The sequence below is a fragment of the Arachis stenosperma genome, chromosome 10, assembly GCF_014773155.1.
Source record: "Arachis stenosperma cultivar V10309 chromosome 10, arast.V10309.gnm1.PFL2, whole genome shotgun sequence".
NCBI lineage: Eukaryota > Viridiplantae > Streptophyta > Magnoliopsida > Fabales > Fabaceae > Arachis > Arachis stenosperma.
This window is the reverse complement of record NC_080386.1, coordinates 13,740,301-13,749,692: the sequence shown is the minus strand read 5'-3', so window position 1 is coordinate 13,749,692 and position 9,392 is coordinate 13,740,301. Positions and strand designations below refer to the sequence as shown.

Sequence of the window (9,392 nt, the reverse complement as noted above, 5' to 3'; positions counted from 1 at the left end):
AAAGCGCCATCCACGCGTGTGTGTGGTGTGCGCGTGCGCGCCGATGTGCTGAACCCAATGCCCAGCCATTTTCCAGAGAGTTGTGCCAGAACTGTGCTAGTTTTGGGCATGGGGAACGAGAGCACCCACGCGTACGCGTGGCGGACGCGTGCGCGTCGTTTGGCTATTTTTCAATTCACGCGATAGCGTGCATGACGCATACGCGTCGATGAGTTTTGTGGCCATCCACGCGTGCGCATGGAGTGCGCGTACACGTGGCCCTGTTTTCATCCCAAAGTTGATTTTTGAGTTTTAAAAGCCAAATCTCATACTTCTAAGCCTCCGATCTCACCACTTATGTTTTAAATCATTATGATATGCCTAGCTATTAGAAAAAGAGCTAGGGGATGTGGTAACTTGCGAGTGAATTAAGGGAAAAATGAATGATCAATGAAGATCAAAGATGATTATGTGAGAGGCGGAGGATGGTGGTGGAAGTGCTTGTTATGCCATGGGCCGAAGGGCCGTAATTGTTAATGAAGTGGCTGGTTATGGATTTAACCGTGAGCCGAATGGCTGGTTATGGATTTAACCGTGAGCCGGATGGCTAGATTATTGCCGTGTTACGGCGGAGCCATGATTATGGCTAAGTATAAATGCATATATGCTGTTAAATGAATTGTGAATGTTGCACTTCCACTGTTGGAGATGAGAGTTTCCCTGGAAGGAAGCAGTGGCTAGCCACCACGTGCTCCAGGTTGAGACTCGAAGCTCTTTTGACCCTATGTCGTAAGGGTGGCCGGGCACTGTGAAAGCCCCGGATGAGCTCGCCCCCGTAAATATTCACCAGTGAAGGTGATGGATATAGATCATGATTATGATCAAATTTATGATGAGTATAACTCGAGTTGGGGATGCGCGACAGAGGGACAGTCCAATGGTTAGCTACCAGGACTTGTCGGGTTGGCTCTATAACCGACAGATGATATCATCAGCCACTAGGGACAGGCATTCATCATTTGCGTACTATATGAATTGTTTGAGATTGCCTATTTGACTGCATATTACTTGCTAATTGTCTAAATGCCTTAATTGTTCCTATTTGTATATTTCTTGTTTGATATAACTGTGTTTGCTACATTATACTCCTGCTGGTGGTTGGGAGGTCTGAAGTAATTGGAAAGGGAAGTATTAGTTAGACTGAAGAATCTTTAGTCAGATGCCCTTTTATGGTTTAGCTTGTTTATAAGCTTTGAATTATCTGGAGGAAGTTCTAGGATTGCCTTTGGCTTTCCTCTATTATTATGTATTATATATGTGGAAGCTATTACCATGCTGGGGACCTCTGGTTCTCACCCATGCGGATTTTGTGGTTTTTAGATGCAGGACATGAGGTTTCTCACTGAGGCATGCTGGAGACTTCTAGATTTGCGAAGATCCTTTGTTCTCGGGACTATGTTTTGGTTTATATGTTTTGCTTAGATACTTTTATCTCCATTAAATAATACAAACTGTGATGACTCCTCTTATGGGAGATTTTGGAGAATAGGTTTCCGTATTTGTGTCCCTTTGGGTTTCTTTTGGGGTTTTCCTTATTTTATCATATGTATATATTGCTATGCTCGGACCGGTTATCTTCGCAGCCGGATTTTGAGTCTTGATATTCCTATTTTTGATACTCCTTTATATATATAATCTCGTGTTGGATTATCCTTTGTCCGTTACGTTATCGATCGGAGTGTTGCGCTTTCGAGTTGCGATTTTTGTTTACCCCTTTTTCTGCAAAGGCTCCTAGTTATAAACCTTATTCATACTACTACATGTACTAAATTTTTATTTTAGAGGTCGTAATACCTTGCCATCTCTGAATTATGACTTAAGCATAAGACTCTGTATGGTAGGGTGTTACATTATGGTATCAGAGCAGTTCGTTCCTGTAGAGCCTGAGGGACGGACTGACTATGCTTCTGTGCATTCTCTGTATGTGTGTTATGTGCTATTAGTATATCTGCTTGATATAATTGGCATAAACGTTCATGAGCACGCATTTGGGACTTTGAAGCACTAGACTTCCGATATTGAGACTGATCAACTTAATATCGATTGTTGGGTGTGTATAGGGACCAGATGGCGCCTCATGGATGCGGTAGAGGCCGTGGTAGAGGTCGTACTAATGTTCGTGCGCTGGAGAATAACCCTAATGACCCGGTGAACTTTATGACTGTGTTGGAGAACATGGCTGCTGCTATGCAAGCCACTGCTGAGGCTCTTGGTCAACAGATGAACAACCATGGTAATGATGGAGGTGGAGTTCAGGGTCCGATGACACTGGCAAACTTTTTGAAGGTTAATCCGCCTAAGTTCAAGGGAACTACTAGCCCGACTGAGGCTGATACATGGTTTCAGGCTATAGAGCGAGCACTGCAAGCACAAGTGGTGCCTGAAGGACAGCGTGTCGAGTTTGCTACCTATATGCTCACCGGTGAAGCGTCGCATTGGTGGCAAGGTATCCGACGTCTTCTGCAGCAGGGTGATGACTATATCACCTGGAATGTCTTCCAAGAGGAGTTCTATAAGAAGTACTTTCCGACTTCGTCCAGGACGGCTAAGGAACTTGAGTTACTACAGCTGAAGCAGGGTACCATGTCCGTATCAGAGTATACTGACAAGTTTGAAGAGCTGTTCAGGTTCTCTCGTATGTGCCAAGGGACTCCGGTGGAATATGAGGAATGGAAGTGTGTTAAGTATGAAGGAGGACTCCGGAGTGATATCTTTAGTTCAGTAGGACCAATGGAGATTAGGACTTTCTCCGAATTGGTGAACAAGTGTAGGGTTGCTGAAGAGTGTGTGAAGAGGGCAGCCACTGAGAAAGGAAGTCACAAAGGATCATTCCCATAGAACCGAGGGAAGAGCTTTGCAGTTAGGGGTCCGCCTTTCAAGAGGGGAGGTTCCTTTAGGAGGCCCAACAATAACAACTCCCAAGGGAAGAAGTTTGGGAAGCAGCCTCAGAATGATCAAGCTTGTACTAGATGTGGGAGTCACCATCCGGGAGCACCATGCAAGGCCGGATGGGGCTTGTGCTACAATTGTGGAAAAGCGGGGCACAAAGCCGCCAGTTGTCCGGAGAAGCAGAAACAAGGTACTGGGAAAGCACAACAGATTAGTCGGGTGTTCACCACCTCAGCTATAGGTGCCGAAGGATCCGAGACACTCATTCGAAGTAACTGTGAAATGGCTGGTCAAACTTAAAATGCTTTATTTGATTCGGGATCATCATATTCATTCATTGCATTTGAGAGAGCCCATGAGTTAGGATTGAAGATTGTAACCTTAGGTTATGACCTAAAAGTATATAATGCTACCCATGAAGCCATGGTAACTAGGTGGTGCGCGAAATTGTGATCACTACAACTTCGCACAACTAACCAGCAAGTGCACTGGGTCGTCCAAGTAATACCTTACGTGAGTAAGGGTCGATCCCACGGAGATTGTTGGTATGAAGCAAGCTATGGTCATCTTGTAAATCTCAGTCAGGCAAACTCAAATGGGTATAGTGATAAACGAATAAAGCATAAAGATAAAGATAGAGATACTTATGTATATCATTGGTGTAAGAGCTTCAGACAAGCGTATGAAGATGCCTTCCCTTCCGTCTCTCTGCTTTCCTACTGCCTTCATCCAATTCTTCTTACTCCTTTCCATGGCAAGCTCGTGTAGGGTTTCACTGTTGTCAGCAGCTACCTCCCATCCGCGCAGTGAAAGCTAATGCACGCACTCTGTCACAGTACTGCCAATCACCGGTTTGGTTCCCTCCCCTACCGGAATAGAATCCCTCTTTTGCGTCTGTCACTAACGCCCAGTAGGTTACAGGTTTGAAGCACGTCACAGTCATTCAATCATTGAATCCTACTCAGAATACCACAGACAAGGTTAGACCTTCCGGATTCTCTTGAATGCTGCCATCAAGTCCTGCCTATACCACGAAGATTCCAATTAAAGAATCCAAGAGATATTCACTAAGCCTCAGATGCTTGTAGAACAAGAATGGTTGTCAGTCACCTTGTTCATGGGTGAGAATGGTGATGGGCGTCAATCATCACCTTCATCATGTTGAAGAACAAGTGATATCTTGGACAAAGAACAAGTGGAATTGAATGGAAGAACAATAGTAATTGCATTAATACTCGAGGTACAGCAGAGCTCCACACCTTAATCTATGGTGTGTAGAAACTCCACCGTTGAAAATACATAAGAACAAGGTCTAGGCATGGCCGAATGGCCAGCCTCCAAAGGTCTAAGATAGCATAAAACAAAGATAGCTACCCAGATGATAGATACAATGGTAAAAGGTCCTATATATAGAACTAGTAGCCTAGGGTGTACAGAGATGAGTAAATGACATAAAATCCACTTCCGGGCCCACTTGGTGTGTGCTTGGGCTGAGCAATGAAGTAATTTTCGTGTAGAGACTCTTCTTGGCGTTTAACTCCCATTTTGGTGCCAGTTTGGGCGTTTAACTCCCATTTAGGTGCCAGTTCCGGCGTTTAACGCTGGGATTTCTGTAGGTGACTTTGAACGCCGGTTTGGGCCATCAAATCTTGGGCAAAGTATGGACTATCATATATTGCTGGAAAGCCCAGAATGTCTACTTTCCAACGCCGTTGAGAGCGCGCCAATTGGGCTTCTGTAGCTCCAGAAAATCCACTTCGAGTGCAGGGAGGTCAGAATCCAACAGCATCTGCAGTCCTTTTGAGTCTCTGGATCAGATTTTTGCTCAGGTCCCTCAATTTCAACCAGAAAATACCTGAAATCACAGAAAAACACACAAACTCATAGTAAAGTCTAGAAAAGTGAATTTTAACTAAAAACTAATAAAAATATAATAAAAACTCAACTAAAACTACCAAAAACATACTAAAAACAATGCCAAAAAGCGTACAAATTATCCGCTCATCACAACACCAAACTTAAATTGTTGCTTGTCCCCAAGCAACTGAAAATCAAATAAGATAAAAAGAAGAGAATATACTATAGACTCCAAATTATCAATGAAACTAAGCTCCAAATTAGATGAGCGGGACTAGTAGCTTTTTGCCTCCGAACAGTTTTGGCATCTCACTTTATCCTTTGAAATTCAGAATGATTGGCTTCTTTAGGAACTCCGAATCCAGATAGTGTTATTGATTCTCCTAGTTAAGTATGATGATTCTTGAACACAGCTACTTATTGAGTCTTGGCTGTGGCCCAAAGCACTCTGTCTTCCAGTATTACCACCGGATACATACATGCCACAGACACATAATTGGGTGAACCTTTTCAGATTGTGACTCAGCTTTGCTAAAGTCCCCAATTAGAGGTGTCCAGGGTTCTTAAGCACACTCTTTTTGCCTTGGATCACAACTTTATTTCTTTCTTTTTCTTTTCTTTTTCTTTCTCCCTTTTTTTTTCGTTTTTCTCCTTCTTTTCCTTTTTTTTTGTATTCACTGCTTTTTCTTGCTTCAAGAATCATTTTTATGATTTTTCAGATCCTCAGTAACATGTCTCCTTTTTCATCATTCTTTCAAGAGCCAACAATTTTAACATTCATGAACCACAAATTCAAAAGACATATGCACTGTTTAAGCATACATTCAGAAAACAACAAGTATTGTCACCACATCAAACTAATTAAGCTAGTTTTAAAGATGAATTTGAAATCCTGTACTTCTTGTTCTTTTGTGATTAAAACAGTTTTCATTTAAGAAAGGTGATGGATTCATATTCATAGCTTTAAGGCATAGACACTAAGACACTAATGATCATAAGACACAAACATAGATAACATAAGCATAAAAATTCGAAAAACAAGAAAATAAAGAACAAGGAGATTAAAGAACGGGTCCACCTTAGTGATGGCGGCTTGTTCTTCCTCTTGAAGGTCTTATGGAGTGCTTGAGCTCCTCAATGTCTCTTCCTTGTCTTTGTTGCTCCTCTCTCATGATTCTTTGATCTTCTCTAATTTCATGGAGTAGGATGGAATGTTCTTGGTGCTTCACCCTTAGTTGTCCCATGTTGGAACTCAATTCTCCTAGGGAGGTGTTGATTTGCTCCCAATAGTCTTGTGGAGGAAAGTGCATCCCTTGAGGCATCTCAGGGATCTCTTGTTTGCTCCATCTTCTTCTTAGTGATGGGCTTGAGGTCATGCCTTCTCAGTTGAACCGGCTTTGGATGCCATAAATGGTTATGAAAAAACAAAAAGCAATGCTTTTACCACACCAAACTTAAAAGGTTTGCTCGTCCTCGAGCAAAAGAAGAAAGAAGAGAGTAGAAGAAGAAGAAATGGAAGAGAGGGAGATGGCTTTGTGGTTCGGCCATAGAGAGGGGGAGAAGTGGTGTTTAGGTTGTGTGAAGATGAAGGGGTGAAGAAGGGTTTATATAGGGGTGTTGAGGTGATTGGTGAATGGGTGAAGAAGAGAGAGAGAATGGTGGGGTTGGTGGGGATCCTGTGGGGTCCACAGATCCTGTGATGTCAAGGAAAAGTCATCCCTGCACCAAATGTTGCTCAAAATCACGTTTTGAGCCTTTTCTGGCGTTAAACGCCGGGCTGGTGCCCATTTCTGGCGTTTAACGCCAGCTTCTTGCCCTTTCCTGGCGTTTAACGCCAGTCTGGTGCCCCTTTCTGGCGTTAAATGCCCAGAATGGTGCCAGACTGGGCGTTAAACGCCCAACAGCTAGCATTACTGGCGTTTGAACGCCAGCTTCTTCTCCTCCAGGGTGTGCTGTTTTTCTTCCTGTTTTTCATTCTGTTTTTGCTTTTTTTCATTGTTTTTGTGACTTCTTATGATCATCAACCTACAAAAAAGATAAAATAACAAAAGAAAATAGTTAGCTATAAAACATTGGGTTGCCTCCCAACAAGCGCTTCTTTAATGTCAGTAGCTTGACAGAGGGCTCTCATGGAGCCTCACAGATACTCAGAGCAATGTTGGAACCTCCCAACACCAAACTTAGAGTTTGAATGTGGGGGTTCAACACCAAACTTAGAGTTTGGTTGTGGCCTCCCAACACCAAACTTAGAGTTTGACTGTGGGGGCTCTGCTTGGCTCTGTTTTGAGAGAAGCTCTTCATGCTTCCTCTCCATGATGATAGAGGGATGTCCTTGGGCCTTAAACACCAAGGATTCTCCATTCACTTGAATGATCAACTCTCCTCTATCAACATCAATCACAGCCTTTACTGTGGCTAGGAGGGGTCTGCCAAGGATGATGGATTCATCCATGCACTTCCCAGTCTCTAGGACTATGAAATCAGTAGGGATGTAATGGTCTTCAATCTTCACCAAAACATTCTCTACAAGTCCATGAGCTTGTTTTCTTGAATTGTCTGCCATCTCTAATGAGATTCTTGCAGCTTGCACCTCAAAGATCCTTAATTTCTCCATTACAGAGAGGGGCATGAGGTTTACACTTGACCCTAAGTCACACAAGGCCTTCTTGAAGGTCATGGTGCCTATGGTACAAGGTATAGAAAACTTCCCAGGATCTTGCCTCTTTTGAGGCAGTTTCTGCCTAGACAAGTCATCCAGTTCTTTGGTGAGCAAAGGAGGTTCATTCTCCCAAGTCTCATTTCCAAATAACTTGCCATTTAGCTTCATGATTGCTCCAAGGTATTGAGCAACTTGCTCTTCAGTGACATACTCATCCTCTTCAGAGGAAGAATACTCATCAGAGCTCATGAAAGGCAGAAGTAAGTCCAATGGAATCTCTATGATCTCATTTTGAGCCTCAGATTCCCATGGTTCCTCATTGGGGAACTTAGAGGAGATTGGTGCACGCCCATTGAGGTCTTCCTCAGTGGCGTTCACTTCCTCTCCTTCCTCTCCAAATTCGGCCATGGTTATGGCTTTGCACTCTCCTTTTGGATTTTCTTCTGTATTGCTTGGAAGAGTGCTTGGAGGGAGTTCAGTAATTTTCTTGCTCAGCTGTCCCACTTGTGCCTCCAAATTCCTAATGGAGGACCTTGTTTCAGTCATGAAACTTTGAGTGGTTATGATTAGATCAGAGACCATGGTTGCTAAGTCAGAAGTATTCTGCTTAGAACTCTCTGTCTGTTGCTGAGAAGATGATGGAAAAGGCTTGCCATTGCTAAACCTATTTCTTCCACCATTATTATTATTGAAACCTTGTTGAGGTCTCTCTTGATTCTTCCATGAGAAATTTGGGTGATTTCCCCATGAAGAATTATAGGTGTTTCCATAGGGTTCTCCTAGGTAATTCACCTCTTCCATTGAAGGGTTCTCAGGATCATAGGCTTCTTCCTCAGATGAAGCATCCTTAGTACTGCTTGGTGCATTTTGCATTCCAGACAGACTTTGAGAAATCAAATTGACTTGTTGAGTCAATATTTTATTCTGAGCCAAAATGGCGTTCGGAGTGTCAATCTCAAGAACTCCTTTCTTCTGACTTGTCCCATTGTTCACAGGATTTCTCTCAGAAGTGTACATGAATTGGTTATTTGCAACCATTTCAATGAGCTCTTGAGCTTCTGTAGGCGTCTTCTTCAGATGAAGAGATCCTCCAGCAGAGCTATCCAAAGACATCTTGGATAGTTCAGAGAGACCATCATAGAAAATACCTATGATGCTCCATTCAGAAAGCATGTCAGATGGACATTTTCTGATCAATTGTTTGTATCTTTCCCAAGCTTCATAGAGGGATTCTCCATCCTTCTGTCTGAAGGTTTGGACTTCCACTCTAAGCTTACTCAATTTTTGAGGTGGAAAGAACTTTGCCAAGAAGGCATTGACTAGCTTTTCCCAAGAGTCCAGGCTTTCTTTAGGTTGTGAGTCCAACCATGTCCTAGCTCTGTCTCTTACAGCAAAAGGGAATAGCATCAGTCTATAGACCTCAGGGTCAACCCCATTAGTCTTGACTGTGTCACAGATTTGCAAGAACTCAGCTAAGAACTGATGAGGATCTTCCATTGGAAGTCCATGGAACTTGCAATTCTGTTGCATTAGAGAAACTAATTGAGGCTTAAGCTCAAAGTTGTTTGCTCCAATGGCAGGGATAGAGATGCTTCTTCCATAGAAGTTGGGAGTAGGTGCAGTAAAGTCACCCAGCACCTTCCTTGCATTGTTGGCATTGTTGTTGTTTTCGGCTGCCATGTGTTCTTCTTCCTTGAAGAATTCGGTCAGGTCCTCTAAAGAGAGTTGTGCCTTGGCTTCTCTTAGCTTTCGCTTCAAGGTCCTCTCAGGTTCAGGGTCAGCTTCAACAAGAATGCCTTTGTCTTTTTTTCCTGCTCATAAGAAAGAGAAGAGAAAAAGAAAAATGTGGAATCCTCTATGTCACAGTATAGAGATTCCTTGAAGTGTCAGAGGAAAAGAAAAATAGAAGACAGAAGTAGAAAATTCGAACTTATCAAAGAAGATGGAG

The 9,392-nt window shown here is 43.0% G+C and overlaps 1 non-coding gene across 1 annotated transcript; it reads left to right on the top strand.

The window, feature by feature from the left end:
- Positions 1-8,615: 8,615 nt before the first annotated feature.
- On the top strand, positions 8,616-8,719 carry LOC130958387 (small nucleolar RNA R71). The gene has a single exon (XR_009077512.1). It is a non-coding gene; the product is annotated as a small nucleolar RNA R71 (small nucleolar RNA).
- Positions 8,720-9,392: the final 673 nt, after the last annotated feature.